This window comes from Cynocephalus volans, chromosome 1, assembly GCF_027409185.1.
Source record: "Cynocephalus volans isolate mCynVol1 chromosome 1, mCynVol1.pri, whole genome shotgun sequence".
NCBI classification, from domain to species: Eukaryota; Metazoa; Chordata; class Mammalia; order Dermoptera; family Cynocephalidae; genus Cynocephalus; species Cynocephalus volans.
The window spans coordinates 50,219,835-50,243,014 of record NC_084460.1 but is presented as its reverse complement, the minus strand read 5'-3'; positions in this window follow the sequence as shown (position 1 = coordinate 50,243,014).

The window sequence follows — 23,180 nt, the reverse complement described above, 5'->3', positions numbered from 1 at the left end:
CAAAATCTTGATGGTTCAACACAATAAAAGTTGATTTCTGTCTAGGTCCACATGTCTCACATGGGTTGATGGGGGACTCTGCTTCTTGTAGTCACTAATGACTCAGGCTGAGAGGGGCTCTGCTGTGTTGTAGCTACATTGTCTGGAGGGTCATACACCAGCTCTTAACATGTGTTGGCTTGGAAGTGACATACATCACTTCTGCTCACAGTCCCTTGGCCAAACTAGTGCCGTGAGTCCAATTTATTGCAAGGGAGAACAACACATGGACATTTGGTGAATGATGAAAGTCACTGGAACAACACAGAAATAAAGTAGGCTGGGTTTATGCTTTGTTTTAGGGACTCTTGCTGTAATGTCAACCCCCTTTTCCCTTTTGAAGAAGCATTTTAGAATGCAAGTGAGGACAGGAAGTGTTCTCATGAGGAAAATCTTGAATCTGATCTAATTTGGAGAAAATTGTAAATCAATCACAAACTTTGGAGCTATTATTTATAATCTATCTCACAACTGATCAAGACAAATCAGCGTATCCTGTGTTGAGCATTGAGAACTGTAGAACCATTGCACGACCCTACACTCATGAACCCCTCCACTTAACAGGTAAAACCTACAAACATTGGTTCTGAGACCTAACTATCTTTTCTTCCATCTATCCATCCATCCATCCATCCATCCATCCATCCATCCATCCATCCAGAAACATCCACTGGATACCTACTATTTAGCAAGCATTGTATTAGGCAAAGGAGATGTGAAACTTAAAAAACAGACATTGTTTCTGCTCTCATGGAACTTATGGTTTCTTGAGGCTAAAGGAAGATAATACTAAAAATTCCACAAGTATCTATATAACAACAATTGTGGCAATTATTAAGGAAAAGTATGTGTCAGTAAGAAAAGGGACAATAATGGACGTTTCCCCCAATAGCTTCTTCTACTATGTGCCATATCTATATTTTGATTTTCATCATATGATTTACATTAATCATGACCTGAGAATTCCTAGAAGTAGGAACTACCTTAATAATGAAGTTCCTTCCCTTGGGGCCTGTATTAGTCTGTTTTGTGTTGCTATAATAGAAATACCTGAGAGTGGGTAATTTATAAGGAAAAGAGGTTTATTTGGCTTATGATTCTCAAACAGCTGCATCTGGCACAGGCCTCAGGCTGCTTCTACTCATGGCAGAAAGTGGCAGGCAGCCGACGGGTACAAGCAGATCACATGGTAAGAGGAAGCAAGAGAGAGAGAGAGAGGAGGTGCCAGGGTCTTTTAAACAACCAGCTCTCACGGGAACTAATAGAGTGAGAACTCACTCATTAATTCCCCCTCCCCCAGGGAGAGCATTAATCCATCCATGAGGGATCTGCCCTGGTGACTCAGACAGCTTCCAGCACTGCCACACTGGGGATCAGATTTCTGCTTGAGTTTTGGTTGGGACAACACATCCAAAATTTTATGGAAATGATGGTATTTAATGTTGTACTGTTTAATTATTTTTAATTTTTTATTTATTTTATTTTTTTAAATTTTATTTTGTCTATATACATTGTGGTTGATTATTGTTGCCCATCACCAAAACCTCCCTCCCTCCTCCCTCCCCTCCTCCCTGCCACCAATGTCCCCTCTGTTTGCTTGTCGTATCAACTTCAAGTCATTGTGGTTGTTATATCTTCTTCCCCCACCAGCCCGGTTTTATTTTGTGTGTGTGTGTGAATTTATATATTAATTTTTATCTCTCACGAATAAGTGAGAACATGTGGTATTTCTCTTTCTGTGCCTGACTCGTTTCACTTAATATAATTCTCTCAAGGTCCATCCAGGTTGTTGCAAATGGCAGTATTTCATTCGTTTTTATAGCTGAGTAGTATTCCATTGTGTAGATGTACCACATTTTCCATATCCACTCATCGGATGATGGACATTTGGGCCAGTTCCAACTCTTGGCTATTGTAAAGAGTGCTGCGATGAACATTGGAGAACAGGTATACCTTCGACTTGATGATTTCCATTCCTCTGGGTATATTCCCAGCAGTGGGATAGCTGGGTCGTATGGTATATCTGTCTTCAACTGTTTGAGGAACCTCCATACCATTTTCCATAGAGGCTGCACCATTTTGCAGTCCCACCAACAATGTATGAGAGTTCCTTTTTCTCCACAACCTCGCCAGCATTTATCATTCAGAGTCTTTTGGATTTTAGCCATTTTAACTGGGGTTAGATGGTATCTCAGTGTGGTTTTGATTTGCATTTCCCGGATGCTGAGTGATGTTGAACATTTTTTCATATGTCTGTTGGCCATTTGTATATCTTCCTTAGAGAAATGCCTACTTAGCTCTTTTGCCCATTTTTTAATTGGGTTGCTTGTTTTTTTCTTGTAAAGTTGTTTGAGTTCCTTGTATATTCTGGATATTAATCCTTTGTCAGATGTATATTTTGCAAATATTTTCTCCCACTCTGTTGGTTGTCTTTTAACTCTGTTAATTGTTTCTTTTGCTGTGCAGAAGCTCTTTAGCTTGATATAATCCTATTTGTTTATTTTTCCTTTGGTTGCCCATGCTTTTGGGGTCATATTCATGAAGTCTGTGTCTAGTCCTATTTCCTGAAGTGTTTCTCCTATGTTTTCTTTAAGAAGTTTTATTGTTTCAGGGTGTATATTTAATTCTTTAATCCATTTTGAGTTGACTTTAGTGTATGGTGAAAGGTGTGGGTCTAGTTTCATTCTCCTGCATATTGATACCCAGTTCTCCCTGCACCATTTGCTAAGGAGGCAGTCTCTTCCCCAGTGTATAGGCTTGGTGCCTTTGTCAAAGATCAGATGGCTGTAGGTGTGTGGGTTGATTTCTGGGTTCTCTATTCTATTCCATTGATCAGTGTGTCTGTTTTTATGCCAGTACCATATTGTTTGGGTTATTATAGCTTTGTAGTATAGTTTAAAGTCAGGTAGTGTTACGCCTCCAGCTTTATTTTTTTTGCTCAGCATTGCTTTGGCTATGCGTGGTCTTTTGTTATTCCATATAAATGTCTGGATAGTTCTTTCCATTTCTGAGAAAAATGTCATTGAAATTTTGATGGGGATTGCATTAAATTTGTATATCACTTTGGGTAGTATGGACATTTTCACTGTGTTGATTCTTCCAATCCAAGAGCATGGGATATCTTTCCATCTTCTTGTATCCTCTCAGATTTCTCTTAGCAGTGGTTTGTAGTTCTCATTATAGAGATTTTTCACCTCCTTGGTTAACTCAATTCCTCAGTATTTTATTTTTTTGGTGGCTATTGTAAATGGGCAGGCTTTCTTGATTTCTCTTTCTGCATGTTCACTATTGGAAAATAGAAATGCTACTGATTTTTGTGTGTTGATTTTGTATCCTGCTACTGTGCTGAAGTCATTTATCACCTCCAAGAATTTTTTTGTGGAGGATTTAGGCTGATCGATATATAGGATCATGTCATCTGCAAACAGGGACAGTTTGACTTCATCTTTTCCAATCTGGATGCCCTTTATTTACTTCTCTTCTCTGATTGCTCTGGCTAGTACTTCCAACACTATGTTGAATAGGAGTGGTGAGAGTGGGCATCCTTGTCTAGTTCCTGTTCTTAAAGGAAAAGCTTTCAGCTTTTCCCCATTCAGGATGATATTGGCAGTGGGTTTGGCATATATGGCTTTAATTATGTTGAGATACTTTCCCTCTATACCTAACTTATAGAGGGTCTTTGTCATGAATGAGTGTTGAATTTTATCTAATGCTTTTTCAGCATCTATAGAGATGATCATATGGTCCTTGTGTTTGATTTTATTAATATGGTGTATCACATTTATTGATTTGCATATGTTGAACCAACCTTGCATCCCTGGGATGAATCCCACTTGATCGTGGTGAATAATTTTACGTATGTGTTGCTGTATTCTGTTTGCTAGTATTTTAGTGAGGATTTTTGCATCTATATTCATCAAGGATATCGGTCTTCAGTTTTCTTATTGGTTATATCTTTACCTGGTTTTGGTATCAGGATGATGTTTGCTTCATAGAAAGAGTTCGGGAGATTTGCGTCTGTTTCAATCTTTTGGAGTAGATGGAAAGAATCGGTATCAATTCCTCTTTGAATGTTTGGTAAAATTCTGTTGTGAATCCATCTGGTCCTGGGCTTTTCTTTGTTGGGAGCTTTATGATAACAGCTTCAATCTCCTTTATTTTTATTGGTCTGTTCAGATTTTCTACATCTTCATGGCTCAGTTTTGGGAGCTTGTGTATGTCCAGAAATTTATCCATTTCCTCCAGATTTTCAAACTTGTTGGTGTATAGTTGTTTATTGTAGTCTCGAATGATTCCTTGTATTTCAGATGAATCAGTTGTAATATCGCCTGTTTCATTTCTAATTTTTGTTATTTGAATCTTCTCTCTTCTTTTTTTTGTTAGCCATGCTAATGGTTTGTCAATTTTATTTATCTCTTCAAAAAACCAACTTTTTGATTCATTGATCTTTTGTATTGTTTTTTGGGTTTCAATTTCATTCAGTTCTGCTCTGATCTTAATGATTTCTTTCCATCTGCTAACTTTAGGTTTGGATTGTTCTTGTTTTTCTAGTTCTTTAAGGTGAAGTGTTAGGTTGTTCATTTGCCATCTTTCCATTCTTCTGAGGTGAGCATTTAATGCAATAAATTTCCCCCTTAAAACTGCTTTTGCAGTATCCCACAGGTTTTGGTATGATGTATCATTATTTTCATTAGTTTCAAAGAATTTTTTGATTCCCTGCTTGATTTCTTCTTGGACCCATATGTCATTAAGTAGAATGCTGTTTAATTTCCATGTGTTTGTATAGTTTCCAGAGTTTCGTTTGTTATTGATTTCTAGGTTTAATCCATTATGGTCTGAGAAAATACATGGGATAATTCCATTTTTTTTGAATTTGTTGAGACTTGATTTGTGACCTAATATGTGATGTATCCTGGAGAATGATCCATGTGCTGATGAGAGGAATGAATATTCTGAGGTTGTTGGATGGAATGTTCTGTAGATATCTGCCAATTCTAATTGGTCTAGAGTATTGTGTAGATCTTGTGTTTCTCTGCTGATTCTTTGCCTAGATGATCTGTCTAATATTGACAGTAGCGTGTGTGTTCAGGTCCCCTGCTATTATGGTATTAGTGTCTATTTCCTTCTTTAGGTCTAATAGAGTTTGTTTTATAAATCTGGCTGCTCCAACATTGGGTGCATATATATTTATGATTGTCATGTCTTCTTGATGGATCAGTCCTTTTATCATTACATAGTGTCCCTCATTGTCTCTTTTTATAGTTTTTAGTTTAAAGTCTACTTTGTCAGATATAAGAATAGCTACTCCAGCTCGTTTTTCTTTTCTGTTTGCATGATAAATCTTTTTCCATCCTTTCACTCTTAGTCTATGTGAGTCTTTATGGGTGAGGTGGGTCTCTTGAAGGCAGCATATAGTTGGGTCCTCCTTTTTAATCCAGTCAGCCAGTCTGTGTCTTTTAATTGGGGAATTTAAGCCTTTTACATTAAGAGTTGTTATTGAATAGTGTTGATTTATTCCTAGCATTTTGTTGATTGTTGTTTGGTTGTCTTCGGTGTCTTTTGTTCCTTGCTTTCTGATTTACTGTTTGGTTTCTGTGTTTGTTGGTTCCTTAGGTCGTAGATAGTGTTTTTGTTTGTTTGTTTTCTCTTCAGGAATGCCATTTTTATCATACTACTGGGTTTTGATTTTTCTTGGGTTTTTATGGCAGTGGTAGTTACGTTTCAGGAACCAAACCCAGTACTCCCTTGAGAATTTCTTGTAAGTGTGGTCTTGTGGTGGTGAACTCCCGCAGTTTTTGTTTGTCTGAGAAATATACTATTTGCCCTTCATTTTGGAAGGATAGCCTCGCAGGGTAGAGTATTCTTGGCTGGCAATCTTTGTCTTTTAGTATTTTTAATATATCATCCCATTCCTTTCTGGCTTTTAGGGTTTGTGATGAAAAGTCTGATGTTAGCCTGATTGGGGCTCCCTTATAGGTGATTTGACACTTCTCTCTTGCAGCTTTTAAGATTCTCTCTTTGTCTTTGAGTTTTGCCAATTTGACTATAACATGTCTTGGAGAAGACCTTTTTGGGTTGAATACGTTTGGAGATCATTGAGTTTCCTGAATCTGAAGATCTGTGATTTTTCCTATACCTGGGAAGTTTTCTGCCACTATTTTGTTGAATATGTTTTCAATGCAATCTTCTTTTTCCTCCCCTTCTGAATACCCATGACTTGGATATTTGAGCGCTTAAGGTTGTCTGATATCTCTCTCAGATTTTCTTCAATGTCTTTGATTCTTTTTTCTTTCCTTTTGTCTGCTTGTGTTATTTCAAACAGCCCATCTTCAAGTTCAGAGGTTCTCTCTTCAACTTCGACAAGCCTGCTGGTTAAACTCTCTGTTGTGTTTTTTATTTCGCTGAATAACTTCTTCAGTTCAGCAAGTTCTGCTACATTTTTTTTTTTTTTTGGTCGTTTTTTCGTGACCGGCACTCAGCCAGTGAGTGCACCGGTCAGTCCTATATAGGATCCGAACCCGCGGCGGGAGCATCGCCGTGCTCCCAGCGCAGCACTCTACCAAGTGCGCCACGGGCTCGGCCCTGCTACATTTTTTTTTTTTTTTTTCAGGGCATTGATTTCCTTGTACATTTCCTCTTTCAAGTCCTGTATACTTTTCCTCATTTCATCATGATGTCTAGCTGAGTTTTCTTGTATCTCATTCAGTTTCCTTAGAATTATCACTCGAAATTCCTTGTCAGTCATTTCAAGGGCTTCTTGTTCTATAGGATCTAGAGTTTGAGAGTTATTAACTTTTGGTGGTGTACTTTCTTGATTTTTTGTATTTCTGGTATCTTTTTTTGATGTTTATTCATTGTGGCAGGGGGTTTCACAGTCCACAGGTTTGAGACTATTGACTAACTAAGATGTTGCTGTGGTTTCAATTTGGTATGGCTACCTCCGTGACTGCTCAGTCGGCCTCTAGTGCCTTGTGTGTATGGTTGCCTCGGGTCTTGCCACTTGTGTCTGGCTGTAGTTTTCTTTACAGCACTTATTCTTCACTTGCTTAATGTCCATCTCCCCCACTAGGGAGTAAGTTCCTGGAGGGCAGGGACTTTGCTTCTGCCTTTTATTTCCTGTCTGGTTGTAGAGGAGGCACTTCATAAATGTTTGTGGGGTGAATGTGTGTTGAGTGCTCCTAGGATGCCAGCCACTGTTCTGTCTCCACCAGGAGCTGGCTCACAATGTGCTGGAGATGCAGGCTTGTTGGCCCTCACTGTCTAATGTTGTACTTTTTAAATTTGACTGTCACTCATATGATGGATCTTTATTTCTAAATTGTGCCTCAAATATTGATTAAGTAAATATAACCATTTCTTTGCAAATCCAATCTGCACAAGTATCTTTAACTGATTTTTTTCCCGTCATTTCCTCTGTAGTTTTCTTCCGGATGATTTGCAGTTCATTCCTTTACCCTCTGACTCCCAAGACTTGATAATAATTGAAAGACCAGTACCAGGCTCAATTTACCCCTAAGTCATTAACCAGAAGCAAAAATAAAACCTAAGCCAGATACCATTCCAGTTGCTTTTCAAATTCAACTCATTACTCCTCATAACAACCCCACAAAGTCAACATTATTATCTTCATTTTACAGGTAAGGGAACTGAGGAACAGAAAGGCTAAGAGTCTTCCCCAGGGTCACAGAACTAGTAGGTAGGGGAGCCAGGCCATCAGTCGTCACTGAAATCTTTTTAGTCTCCTTCACAGTATTTCACATTGCATCATAGGGTTTCTATACTCTGACCCCAGGAGGAGCCTGTGTTGTGCCAAGAACTGTACCTTGGGGACCATTAGCCCTTTGAGGGCAGGCACAGTGTCTTTCTCATTCTCACAATGTCTCCTGCACTCAGCACATGGTAGACTCAGAAGAAATTTTTTCAGACTGTTTGCTAATGGTCTTGGAGGAATTTTTCTCACAGGTCAGGTTGCCTGGCCTGGCTAGTTACCTATGATGCTAGAAGCAGATCTGCTGTAGAAACATGCTTGCCACCAAAGGCCCCTGGAATCAATTCTCCCTCTTCAAGCCCATTTCCCATTATTCTGGTCAGTCTAACCAGGAAGCAATTTGAATGACTTTTCTTCCTGCACATATGAGGCTCTCATGATTAGGAGACACGATTGGAACCCTGCAAAGAAGGACTTTGTGAGTCTGTGTCCTGAGGGAGCAGCTCAGCGTGAGTAAGAGAAGGTCTCTGAAGAGCAGGGCAGGTACAAACACAGCAAACAATGTGTTCCCTGAGGCACGGAATGTCCAGCATTCAAAAAACAAGTCACCATCCTTTCAGAAGCTCAAATGTTCAATCCACTCTATGTAATGCAGTGAAATTGCCTCAAGGCTATTGATTGTTGAAATAAATTGATTAAGGTAACCCCCACAGCAATCTATGAACCACATCCTCATTGAGGAGATAAAAGGAACACCAGATATGTAATTTAATAAAGCCACTCTTCATTCAGCTAGAGACATAGCTGCGTTATCCAGCAGGGCTGTTTTAACTTTTACATTTTGCTATACATCTGTTGAATAAATCCAACCTGGTGCTGACCTCTTAATTATCGCCAAATCAGGGGAGGTAGGGGACGGTAGAGGATATAAACTGTGGATATTCCAGGGGTAAATTAGGGAAGAAATGGCTGAAAAATATATCAGCCGAAGAAAATTTTGCGAGCTGGTATTTGTGCATAAATGGTTTTCTGTTTGTTTAATGAAGCATTTGTTAATTTAAAAAAGAGGCGGAAAGAGAAGAGAAACTATTAATGATCTGCCAGCATTAGGGCTAGGCATTCGGGCATGTACTTTATATCCAGGAGATTTCATCTAGCTGAGTGGGTGGGAATTCCCGCATCAGATTTTTACGCTTGCTGCTGTTCAGATATTACTTCTTTGACCTTTCTCAAGACAACTCTATTTCTCCACCACACAGTGATCTTGTTCCTGTTTCTGCATTCTCACAATGTTTTGGTTGCTATGAACTCTTCTCTACTTTCAGCTGTTCTCTTATTTTCCTAACAGCTCTTTATATAAATCCTCCATTCATGCTTGTTCTCCTATTCTCAGCACTGGGCATATTGAATGAGTAGATAGACTGACATACTCTTCTGCTTGATTTCCATGTGGAAGTTTTCCATATCCATCTACTGCAAGGAGAAGTGGGAGCAGATGACTTTCTGTTGTGAATGGTGCCCCTAGCCCTGTGGAGGCCCTTGGTTTTGTTTCTTTTGTATTTTCACTGCTGCCTTAACCAAATCAAGTCTTCTTCCAGGCCAAACACAGTCTAACCCTGGGTGCAATGCCTGTCTGAGGAGACAGGAATTTAGAAACATTTGACAGCATTCCTTGAAATGGGAAATGTTTTAATTATGCTTTTTCTGGATGCAAGAACATGTCTGCTTCAGCACTTCAAAGAATGGTGTGCAGGAGGAGGTTTATAAGTTCTTGAACCCCTGGGAAGTTCCAAGATTGTACATTAGCAATGCACTTAGCTGCAAAGAACAGAAAGGCAGACTACAGGGGGTTGAACAAGTAGGGATTACTTTCTCTCATATGAAGCCTGGAGGTAGGAATCTAGACCCGGTGCTGCTGGAGACCTGGGCTTTTTCTCCCTTTTGGTTTCACCGTTCCCAGAATCTTTGTTTCATTATGATGTTTGTCACCTCATGATTGCAGTGTGGCTGTTGTACCTTCAAACATAACTTCCATGTTCCAGGCAGAAAGCAGAGAGAAGAGTGAATGGGCTGTGAGCTCTTTCCATCTAACCTGCCCCTCTTTATCAGAAAAGCAAAATATTTTTCTGGAAGTTTCCCCAGAAGATTTTTGGTTGCACCTCATTGGGATTTAGAAGACCAGGGTTCTGATCAGAATTCTTCTGCTTATCTTTGGGATGGTGAATCCACTTCTCAGATCTTCACTGAGCACCTACTGTGTGCCAGTACTGCTCGGCACTTGGAAGACAAAGATTAATAGTTCAGTTCCTATCCTAAGGGAACTCACCCTTGCTTCTGAATTTCTCCTGCTCTTCTTAAAGATCTTCTATTCTCAGAGACCAATGAGGAGGAATATTCTGCACCAACTTCTCTGAGTGTATTCTGTGAAACACACTCTTTTCTACAGAGATGCCAGAGGGAAAAAGAAAACAAATTCTGTGAAAAGATTAATTGGAGACAGATGTCATATTATATCTTCCTCTAGATCTGCCCTGTCCAGTATGGAAGCCACTGGCCACATGTTGCTATTTACATTTAAGTTAAATAAAATTTAAAATTCAGTTTCTTGGTCTCACTAGCCATGCTTCAAGCACGTAATAACTGTACATGGCTGGTGGTTACCATATAGGACAGTTCAGAGGACATTTCCACCATCACAGAAAGACCTACTAGACAGTGCTGCTACATATAGAAAACTCATAAGACAAAATGCCATGCTCAAGGCTCTGAGAAGTCCTGCAGTAAAATAACAGGCTAATTTTTTTAACTGTTTCTCACATGTATTTTATCCTACTGCCCTTTACCATTACACAGGTGACACCTCACACAACCAGAATTTTGCAGGACATGCTTTTTTAGAAGGGAAATTGATCAACTGTTCCTCAGTGCTCAGCTATCTCCATCCCAATGAACCCTCTTTGTATTTAGCTAACTTCGTATATGCTCAATTTTTCTAGTTTTCAGCTCTGCCATTTGATGAGTGCAAAGTCTCAAAGAACAATTTAAGAGAAAATACACAAAGACAATGTGGACAAGAGTTGTTATATTGGAGGGGAGTTGTGGGGGAAGTAGGGGACAACTAACCTACCCAGAGCAAGGGAAAGAATCGTAAAGTTAATTTTGGTACATCCACTGTACAATGTATGAATTTTGAGGGGACACGAACATCCAGCCAGTAACAGTGTGTTGCATGTATTACTGCTATCTTCTTTATAAATTCATAAATATATGAACTTACTATTTTCCGATTGCCCTTCAAGTTCACATCTCCATTCTTCCGTACCTTGCTTTCTACCCCAGGAGTACACCTGCATCAGTGGGCTCCCTTCCCTCTGGCTTCAGGTTGGGTTTGGCCAGGAAGGATCCACAGCAGGAGACTGCAGAGAGGGATGAGAGGGAGGAGTGAGATCAGCCAGCAGGTCTACTCCCCTGGCTCACTCCCTGCGGGCTCGACCTGGGATGGCTGCATTCCTTGACTAAAGTTTTATGACTCCAGTCAGGTGTTAGGTAGCCTTTCCACCTGAAGCTCTCTTTCCAGGCTTTGGCAGCTGCTCTCTCTCCATGCTCCTTGAGTCCTAAAAGTGGTATCTGTGCACCCCCCTCTAGAGCTGGGGTATTGCCCCACCCCTTGTGATTTTCCTAACTTTTGCATATAGGTCTTTCATTATTAATGTCTTTTCAAATCACCCAACTTGAGTGTGCCTGGACCTTGATAGATATACCTTTACTTTCAGTTTTGATGAAAATCCATTACCCTCCCAACAGCCTTGTAAATTTATAAAACGGAAGAATTTCTTGTGAGACATTTCAGTGCTTTAATTACTTTTCTGGGCAATCGCATCTCATCAAAGAGTAGCACCGTCTGAGCAAACAATAGGTTTCAGAGGAAGTATCTCTCTAGCAGCCACTTAATTAGAAAAAAAAAAAAAATCTCATTTTCTTCCATGGCCAGCCAGCGCTAGTGGAAATACTTTCCCCTCTCTTTTTGTGTGTCTGAAAGAATTAGCAGAATTCCTCAGGGAAGAGAATGTTGCTGCCTTCCATGACTGCAGTAGGGTGAACTGGCTGGGACATTGTATTTGCCCGTTTCTATTGCTTATAACAAAATACTTGGCAATGGGTAATTTATAAAGAAAACTAAATTTATTGCTTACAGTTTCAGGAATTGGGAAGTCCAAAGTCCAGGGAACACATCTGGTGAGGGTTTTCTTTGGTGGCGGCTTTACAGCAATGCAGGGGTCTCACATGGCAGAAAATGGCAGAGCAGTGAGAGACTCTTATATGCTGTCCTTTTAAAGCTCTTGGAACCATGCCCCTGACCACCATTATTATTCCATTCACTGAGGCATGATTCTGCAATCTAATCACCTCTGCAAGGCCCCACCTTTCAATGACCATGGTAGGATTTCCCACCCTCAACAGTTACAATGGGAATTAAGCTTCTAATATATGAACATTGGAAGACACAATTCAATCAATCCACAGCACACATGGTAATCATATTCACCCAATTAAAGTAGTGATCATTTATTGACATCCTCCTTTCCAGACACTGTGCTAAGCCACTCACAAACATGTTCAACTGATACCTGCAATTGTTTTGTGAAGTTGGTGACATTATTATCTCCATTTTACAGATGAGGATATGGAAGCTGTAGAGAGGTTATGGGACTCACTAAAAGGTCATGTGGCTATGAAGACATGGGATAAAGGAAGGCTCAAACTCAGGCCACTCTTGGCCAGTGGATGCTGCTTCCTGGGATAGAAAGCAGCAAGCAATGGCTCTGACACTTGCAAGTGCAGAAGGCTCAAGGTCAACCCCACAGCGAGAGGGCAGGTGAAAGGAGACAACCTTCTTGGAGAGGAGCCTGCTCTGTGTTACCCAGAACACCCCTCTCCCTTTGAGACCCAGTTTCCCCATTTGCAAAAAAGATGGAAATGCTAAATATAAATGCCCTTCAACATCTGGTATTTTCGATTTTACTGTTTAATTCAAGTTCTCTTTGTAGATGTCCTTATCTACTTCTGGGTTTATTCTCAACTACAGGTTTGATTCTCTTCTCTCTCCCACTTTGCCTTCAATTATTTTCTGTGCCATCTCACACTCTTCAACCAGCCTGTAAGTGCTTGATCAGCTGAGAGCATCTAGGAAAAAAAATCACTTATTTTACTTTTATAATTGGAATATAATGCGTGTTTATTTTAGAAAAGTTGAATGATAGAGAAAAGCATAAAAAAGACAGAAAATATCTGTTTTAAATTTACCATCCAGAAGTAAATTCTCTTAAAGCTTTCGTGTATTTCTTTCTAGTAATTTCTTTTTCTCTAGGCATGCATATACCTACGCAAATATTTCTCTCTTGCTTGTCAAAATTGCAATCATACTATGTACTACCGTTGTATTTCCAACATTTTATTATGAAAAATTTTAAATACACAGCAAAATTGAAAAAGTTTTATAGTAAACACCTGTATTCTTTAAACCTAGGTTCTACCATAAGTGTTTTGTTATACTTGTTTTATGACATATCTATCCATCCCTCCATCCATTCACTAATCCACCTTATTTTTTGGTGCAATTCAAAGTCACTTAAAGATATCTGTGTACTTCCCTCTAAATATTTTTTTTTTTTACGTAAAGTTTACATACAATGAACTGCACAGATCTTAAGTGAATATCCCAAGTTTTGGCAAATGTGCATACTTATGTAACCCAAATCCCTATCAAGATATAGAACATTTCCACCTCCCCAGAAAAGTTCCTTATGTCTGTTCCAGTGAATTCCATCCCCTATTCTCTTCCCAGAGGCAAACACTGTTCTGATTTTTTCCCACCATTGATTAGCTTAACCTGTTCTAGAACTTTATAAATGGAATTGTACATTATGTTATGTTTTGTGTAAGGGATATTCAAAAGTAGAAAAACACTTCCTGGAATGAAGAGGTCTCCTCTTGGCACATGCCTGATGAGCTGAACTTGGATGTCCTTGTTCAAAAGGGTATGTGACTTGGAGTGGGTGGGAGAAGAGTTAGGGTCAGTTTTTCTACAGGCTGCGTCTAATTTTGTACTAGGGCTCACTGGTCAGTTTTCTCTTTCAAGATGTTTCCAGGAAGATTCATTTATGCCCTTTGAGGATTTCGATCCTTGACATTTTCCAGTTGGTATCTGAGTTCCACTTCTATTTTCTAGTTTATGGTACAATCCAAAGACTGTTGAACTGAAGTCATCTTGTTTATTCCACAAATGTTTGCTGTGCAGCTACGTTATGGCAGACCCTCTACTAGGCCAGAGGGAGGCATGAATGAGACATGGTTTCCATCCTTGAGAATCACCTTACCCAGGGAAGGGGCAAGTTTGCAGATGAAATGTAGAATGTGACCAGCATGATGATGGACATATGTGCACCTGGTGTTTGTGTTTTTGCTTTTTTTTATCGTCTGCCATCGATGCCCTCCCCACCCTCCCTTTTTCTCAGATTATAAGCCCCCATTTTCCTTTACACAGCACCAACATTCAGTTCATGTAGTTTGCATGTGGTGGGCCCCACCATTTGGATGCTGGGCTTGGCATAGGACTTAGGCCTGGCCAGTCAAAACATTTTGCTCTCTGGCACTATAATTGGTTCTGGGATGAGAACATGGTATAAGCCAATGAGTCTCAGTACTGAGACTATTGCTAGAACCATCGCAAAAGTGGGGCATATTCCACTGGAGTTCGTAAGCTGGAAAGATGGGAGCCTGGAATTGCTGGTTGCAGCCTTGCTGCCAAGTGGGACAGATGCCTGAGAGTGATGCCAGCCTAGAGAAAAGCAGAGCTGAGAGGTGGGGAGAGAGAGAGACGTTTGCTAAAATCATCTGTGTTCTTGTTTCCAGCTGGGCCTGAAGCCAGATCTACCTCTAGACTCCTCCATCTCTTTAAGTCATTTTGAGTTGTGTTTCTGCCACTTGGAATCAGAAGGGTCCTTGTGATTATAATGAAGTCATGAGCAAGGTGCTATAAGGTGATGGCTGGGAAGAGTAGTACCACTGCCTTTTTGGAGGAGGTGACACATGAACTGAGTCTGAAAACCTGAGTAGGCGTTGGTTAGCTAGCTGTAGGGGTTCCAAGCAGAGATAACTGCATAAGTGAAGATATAGGGGCATGACAATTTGTGCCTTGTTTTGGAGATCAATGCAGTTCATTGATATTGGAATGGGAGGGGATGTTATGGGGATGCTACAATGTCATTATCGCCATCACCAAGAGGACTTGTATTAAGCACTTTCTATTTATCCTCCAGGCACTTTGCTGAGCACTTTACATGGATTTATCTCATTTAATCCTTTCACAACCTCTTGAGAAACACACTATAGTGACATCGTTTTACTGATGAGGAAACAGGGTTGGGGAGAGGCTTAAGTAATGCATACAAAGCCACCTAATTAGGAAGCAGTGGATGCAGAATTTGAACCAAGTCTGGCTCCAGAGCTTATAAGAGACTGGTGGGGACCTCAGAGGCTTCAGGATAGATTTTGATTTCATGTCCAGAAGATCTTCCATCTACGCTCCTATTTCTTCTCTGAGATTAGACTCTCCTCACCTTTTGTTCACATTAATGTTCATTCATCCCTACATGATGTAAGTAAAATTAGTTCCAAACTTTGACTCGATAACAACCTTATATGTGGAACTTTAGAGGAAATGTCTGGAAGTTCTGTTTGGATTGTTTGCTTTGCTTAGAATGGGACAAATCCAAGAAGGTGGCAGCGTTTGCATTTGGGACATTCTGTGTTGAAGACAGGTTATTGCCTCTACCTGAAAGCGAGCGGTGCTAACATCAGGGTCCCTGTTTGTGTGAGCAGCAGCAGATCCATAATATAGCTCCCGGGCTCTGAGAAGTAAGCATGACCTTCTTCTGGCTGATCCTCTTGCCCTCACCCCACATTCTGATCTGAGTCCCTGATAGGTGCAGTTCTGTTTCAGGTCCAGGTGTCTAAGCATTCCCTCAGGGTACATGGAAGAGGTGCCATTTTCCTTCTGCCTGTAGGTGACCCTGTGTGTGACGATCTGCCTTCCCTGGTGGGAAGTCTCATCAAAAGCTCAATAATCAGTATACTCAATAATCACTTATCAAACACATCAGAGGGAAAGTAGCCTCACAGATCAATTGGTGGCATCTTAGAGAACGGTGGGTTTTGAGAAGATATTTCAGGCCACCTTTGGCTCATTGCACAACAAAGGTGAAATAGGTTCACTTGTTTTGGGGTTCATTGGTTTTTTTGGGGGAAGGGGTTTTTACTATTCTTTTTTGGGGTTTTGTGGCCTCAACTACACTGCAAGGTAATACTTGAAAAATTTAAATGAAAACTAAGGGGAAAAAGTTCCTATCTGAGCCTGGTAAAAATCCCATAACACAGATACAGTGGGTTTGTGGCCTTGTCCCTATCTTACAGATGAGGAAATTCAGACCCAGAGGGGTGTAACAAGTGCCCACAGTGCATGTGGAACAACCAGCAGGCCTGAGATTTCAATTAGGGTCTTCCTGCATGGGTTCTATGGGGGTGGATCAAGAAACGCTGGATTAAGGTCTCAGTTTTATTCTATACTTGGAGTATGGGGATACAAAAAGCATGTGACTCTTCGCTTCAAGTTTAGCTGGAGAGACAAATCTGCTGGGAGGACATTCAAACAGTGTAGCCGTTAGATAGCACTGAAACCAGAGTGTGTCCCAAGGTGGGGTTCGCCACCCAGTGAATGGTGTGGATTTTTGCTTGCATAGCACCCTAAAATTATCTAGCAAAGCTACATCTTAGTTGGGCTGTTATAACAAAGTACCATAGACTGTGTGGCTTATAAACAACAGATGTTGGTTTCTCGCAGTTTTAGAGGCTGGATGTCTGAGATCAGGCTGCCAGAGTGGCTGGGTTCTGGTGAGGGCTCACTTCCACTTTACAGACTTCTGTCTTCTCATGTGTCCTCACATGGTGGAAGGAGGCTAGAGAGCTCCCCAGGGCCCCTTTCACAAGGGCTCCACTCTCATGAACTGATTATCTCCTCAAAGCCCTACCTCTTAATACCATCCCATTGAGGGTTAAGATTTCAACATATGAATTTTGGGGGAACACAAATATCTGGTCCGTAATATATAAATTACCTTTATACATTTTGAGGTTGACATTCAAAATTGTTCTTTGTAAGTTTAAATAGTTGCAAAAAATGTAATATCTGATGTATAAATATTGATGTTTTAAAATAAAAATGGTGTCCAATGGAATCCAAACCCATCATTATCCATTTAAAAATGTATGAAAAAAATTTCTAAAATTTTACATTGTTCCCTTTTCTCCTTGAATTTACAATTTCTTTTATTTCCACACTGTTTTATTTTAATAAAATATACATTTACTCTTCAAAGAGTTTTATTGATTATTCTATCATGATTCTCTGCAAGTGAACTTATATATACATTGAAGCAAAAACATGGTTTCCTGGCTCCATAAGGCTTTTAGTGCCTGAAAAATTCTTATGGATTGAATTTAAAATTCAATTATTATTAATATAATTGAGTCACATTCATTATAAAATATGAAAAATAATTGAGCATGAAAAACAGTGTTTTATTGGACTGCATCTTTTAATGAGATGGATAGGGCTTTTAAAAGAGTCTGTTCAAAAGGAGGAAATTACTGTGTTTGTTGCTGTCATGATACTGGGCTTGGCATTAATTCTGTTCTTACTATTCATTAGTTACAGGATGTAAATGCTGAGGAGGCTTCTTCACACATGAATAAGTCAACAGAAATGAAAGAATTTTGTTATAGCAATTCCACTTAATTATTTAAGCTCCTTCTGAGTTATATGCCAATAATCACATGGTGATTTGCCATAAAATTAATTTTTAATGATCTATGAGCTGTCAATTCAATTAGGTCTTGCTGTCATATTATTGAAAGCAAAGAACTGAAAGCTGCTGTATTTGAGAAAGGATTTACTCCCCAGACTTTAGGGTTATTCATTTTCTCAGCATTTACTCCAGTATTTGGAATTTTCCTTTTATGTGATGCCCCTAGAGTTTTTGAACTTGGGAGGCAATACACCATAGTAAAATTCATGGTGGGGAGAGGTAGGCTTTTCTTTTGTGGAAGAAAGAGGATGATTATGAAAGGGGAGGGAGGAAAAGAGTGTGTAGGGTGCTCAGGGCACTCCTGGGCAGAAGAAAGGTCCTCAGGTAGGTTCAGAATGAGCATATATGAGAATTGAGAATCTAGAAATTGATTCCTTTAAAACTATCCTCAAAGGCTGACCACAGAGTTTTCATGGTGTGCATACTCCAGTTTGAAGATCGCTGTTAAAGACAATGTGAGGTCAGAGCTGGGTGGACCATGGGGCTGGGGGATTGCAAAAGTTTGCCCAGGTAGCTGGACTTTGCAGAGACCCTTGTAAAAGGGGTGCAGTTTGGACAGCCGCTAGAGTGAGAAAAACATGGGCTTTAGAGGCACTCAGTTCAAATCCTGGCCACACCCAGGGGGTGCAGAATCTTGGAAAGTTCTTTGTCTTTATCAGCCTCTGTTTCTCATCAGCAAAGTGGGGGATAATATTGGTATTTACAAACTTAGGCTGCTTACAGGGCCTGATGAAGACAATGAAAGACAAACAAGGTTTCAGGCTAGAACAGCATACTTCTTAGGCCTTGGCAAGGGTGATCCCTGTGCCCAGCAATATCCTCCCACTCCCAGGTAGGGGGCTCCACTCTGATCCTCTTTTGGCTGCTCTGGGGCAAGGAGTCCATGGAACCAAGGGGGAGTGACCACCCTAGCCCACACCCTCTCTTCTGCACCACCTTTGGGTACCAGGACCCTGGAAAGAATTGCCTGTTCCTGCTCATACGTCCCCAAACCTTCTCCCAGGGCTGCATGTGTTTCTTCCCTCATCTACCTGCCCAGGGCACACCATCGATGAAGGCCACCCATCAACCTGAGGGATGGTCAAGCCCTTTCAAGGTGCAAGACTGAGTCTGGGGAGGGAAGAACAGGGGGCAAGTTCAGGGCTGTTGTTAGTGAGAGTGGGGAGCTGGGGCACCTCATGAGAAGAAGTTTCTAGGCCTGAGCAGAAAGAGGTGAAGAGATACATCACGGCCTGCATGTTGGGTGCATTTCACAGGTACCGGAATAGTGGGGGTGGGGGAAGCAGATGAGCCTTGGTGGGAGATGAAAGACCTCCTCTCTCAAAAAGAGGAAAAGAAAATGGTGTTGGCAGGTTCCATGAGTGAGTAGAAGAGGAAGCCAAGGGATCCGGACTGGGTGAACTGGCGAAGGAGGGAGAAATTCTTTGCAACCCCATCTTCCCATTCCTACTTCTGCCCCAGTGCAAAATCATGGTCTTTGGCAGACAATGAAATCTATTTTGAATTTGTTCTATCTGCAGTTATTTGGATGAACAGTTGCTTGACACACACACACACACACACACACACACACACACACACACACATATTTTTTTCCATTTTGTTAGGTGGGTCTATTTGTCAAGATAGGAGGATAGAACTCATTTTACTTAACTTTTTGACCACTGTAGTTACAATTTTTAACAATTGCTACTAGTTATGTTGCTAGGTGTTTAATTTCCCTCTCTGTCAGTTTGCCCATGCATACAATGGGGGATAATAATAGTTACGGGTTAATAATAGTTTTCCAGTTGCCCTAGGGATTAATAAGAAAATTAGTAAAACGTTTAGAACAGTTGCTGGCACTGAACAAGAGCTAAATGGGTGCTTTATAATAAAAACTAATTTGTTCCAAATGCACTCAATATGAGTCATTTCTTTGCAGACCTTTGGTCAGTGACACATCTCCAGACCTTGATTTATGGACCCAGCCTCCTTTAGCAAACTTGTCTAGCAAAGGCACACTAGGTGGCTTGATTTGCTTCTGAACATTTACCCTCGAGAACGAACACACAGCACAGCTTCATCTGTACCAACTCAATATAAAAGGAGCATTAGGGAGCAGAACAACATATAAGTAGCCAGACAGGCAGTATCGTTGGGTTTAGCTTTTACAAGCTTTTATTTTTCTGTCTGTATTGGATGGTAAAGATGGGGTTGAAATATCCAGAATAATACAGAGGATGTCTGTGTCAACACGAAGTCAGGGCCAGCACACCACCTGTGTAGTAGCCCAGGGTCCCAAGCTCCAAGGAGCATTCCACTTGCTTTAATATCCTGATTTTGCCATCTCAAAACTCTTAACATCTTTGTCTTTGAGTTTCTGTTTCGTGGGTTGCAACTTTAGTTTTGGATTTACTGTCTTCTCATGACATACATGGGTGGGCATTTCTATTATTCACCAAGGTCTGGTTCTCAGATCCTTCTGGGCACACAGGAGGGTTGCAGTTCTCTGTCTTTTTGAAGTTAGGAATGGCCATTTGACATGTTTTGGCCAATGAAATGTGAGCAGAAGTCTTGGTTGTCACTTGGAGGTGGAGGCATTCAATTGCTGGTGCTCAGCTGGACAGCTAGTGACTGTAGAGTTGTATGTGAATATGGAGGGCAGTCGATTGATGCAGCCCAGAGTTCTGGGTCCCCAGAGGACTGCTGCACTGGTGAAGGTTACCTGGACTGTGGTGGCCTTTGGGCAATCATGAAATGAACTTCTGATGTGTAATGCCACTGAGAATATGAGATTCTTTGTTTCTGCCACATAACCCAGCACATCTTGATATAGAAAGTGTTACTGTTTTTGTATTCTTAGGAGTTCCATTTTAAAAATATTGATTTAAATTTAAAAAGGTATCCTCTTAAAAATTTTGAGTCTTTTTTAGGACAGGTTGTATACTGATGTGGTATTACCATGAAGGTAAGTACAAAAATAACTGAAATTTGGGAAAGGCAGGTTTAATGTCTAATAGCAGAAAGTACAGAATCCCCAAGGAGGGCTTGGCTATACAGTAGAGGTGGATTGTCTTCACCTTGTTTTTGTACATTTTGCTTAACTGAATGCGGGTTTCTGGGAGGCAGTGGGGACAGACAATGACAGGGAGAAAAGTGGCTGGGTCTGGTTAAAAGTTTGTGGAAAGAATAGAAGCTGCAGGCGGAGCTCTGATCTAATGAGATTTTATTACAAATACAGCACTGAGGGGAAGAATTAGATGGATGGGAACAGAGATAAACATGACTTTCTTGCCAGTGCTTCCAGACAGCCACCCCCTGGGCTTTTTTATTATCCCTACAAAATTCTGCTCGATGTAGTTTTTTACAAACACTTGAATTCAGGAGGAAAAATCATTCTTCAGAATGGCGGCCTCCCCAGTGGCAGGAGGCAGGAAGGGTCATCTGTGCCTGGTTGTTGGAGCTGAACACAGTCGTGGTGACATCTGTACACATGACTGATCAGAAGGTGAGGATTTATCCAAAGATTCTAGAAGTGAGCTATGTGGGAAAATATTAAACAAAGGGACCCCATTAGGGTTTTCGTCTGTTCTCCTCCCTGCCCGTAGTTGTTTTGTCTGAATCATACCCACTTGTGCAAGTTTTAGCTAAGTTGCTTTAGGTAATTTTTATATAATATTTATAAAACCTTCCTGTAATTGTGACTCATGGTCATGCTTCTACTCAGAATTTTGTTAAAGCTGAGCATTTCCAGGGAAAAAAAGGCCTGAGTGATGTTGAAGCCTTCAGAGAACTCAGTTAAGGAGAGCAGGGTGGTCAAGGCTGTCATTTGCTGCAAATGCCCTTAGTCACTGAAGCCAGGGACAGAGATGCTAATTACATTTCTTTTATATTTCCCCAGTGTTTTTTTTTTTTGGACCAGAAAGTAATAACATATATACACTCGTCAAAATATTCAAATGTTACATAAATGTATAAAGCAAAAAGTGCAAGTTTTCTTACCTCCTCCCTTCCCACCGTTTCAAACCTGTAGAGGTAACCACTGTTAACTCTTTAGTATCTATCCTTCTAGGAATTTCTATATGAATATACACTTTTTAAATTTATTTAGATAATTACAATTATGTTTTTCCTAAAGTAATACACAGTCAGTATGGAAAATTTACAGAAATGTTTTAAAAAACATATTCCCAACTTTCCCCCCCTATGTTTATGCACTTCCAAAAAGAAAGCAGTGTCATAAAATGACCCTATGGGCAAGTGATACTTTCATCACATTTTACAGATAAAGTTGTTTGGGCTTAGATGTAACTTGACCGAGGTCACATGGTCTACAAGTAACCTAGCTGGGATTTGAATCCAGGGTTGTCTGACTTCAAAGCCCATGTCCTCGATAACTATTGCCCTTGATACTATCACCCTTTTTGTGTCCATGATGCCCTTTTCATGTTCCAGAGAATTGTCTAGTATAAATGTGCTATTTAAAAATCTCATTGTTGATAGCTTTTTAGATGAACCGAAGGGTAAATATTTGGTAGCTTCTGTTTCTCTCTTTTGTTTGAAGAATTATGATGTTCTGATGTCCAGTGTCCTTCATGGTTCCAGGTAAGACGTCATCTCAGCTGCTGCTAATAAATTGGCCCCAGTTATTCCACACAGCCCAGAGCCCCGTGTTCAGCCCTTCTTTAGGAAAGTAACAGTGACAAATTGCATTATGATACTTGTATTTATATTGGAGAATGTCGTTTTTGAACACCCGATCCTGATACTCAGTTTTCTCTCCATTTACTCCGTTTGTCCCTCCTTCCCCCTCTCTTTTCCTTTAATCTCATTACCCCTACATCTGCTGACTGTGGAGGAAGTTATTTTTAATAACATACCTGTGACACCCTGCTATGGGTTAAATGCGTTTCCTAAAAGTTCATGTGTTGGAAACTTGATCTCCATGGTAATAGTGTTAAGAGGGGAGGAAATCCAATTATGGTATTTGAAATGTGGGGTCTTAAAGAGGCGATTATATTGTGAAGACTGTGCCTTCATAAATGGGTTGATCCATTCACGGAGTAATGGGCATGGTTCTGATGGCTTCATAAGGAGAGCGAGTGAGAAGGTTAGCTCTCACTCACAGCCCATTCTTGTCATGTGACACCCTGGTCACCATAGGACCCTGTAGAGAGTTCCCACCCAGAAGAAGACCTTCAACAGATGTGCCCCCTGGACCATGAACTTCTCAACCTCCAAACTATAAGAAACAAATTCCATTTCTTTATAAATTACCCAGGTTCAGGTACTCTGTTGTAAGCAACAGAAACAGACTAATACACACCGTAAGGGCTGTGATCACTGGCTGCTGTGTTTCACGTGGGAGAGCTCAGAGACATCTTATCCCTCCTCTTTGGTTCAACTGATAGTTCATTTTGTGTGTCAACTTGGCTGGGCCGTGGTACCTAGATATTTGGTCAAACATTATTCTAGACGTTTCTGGGAAGGTATTTTTTAGATGAGATTAATATTTCAATCAGCAGACA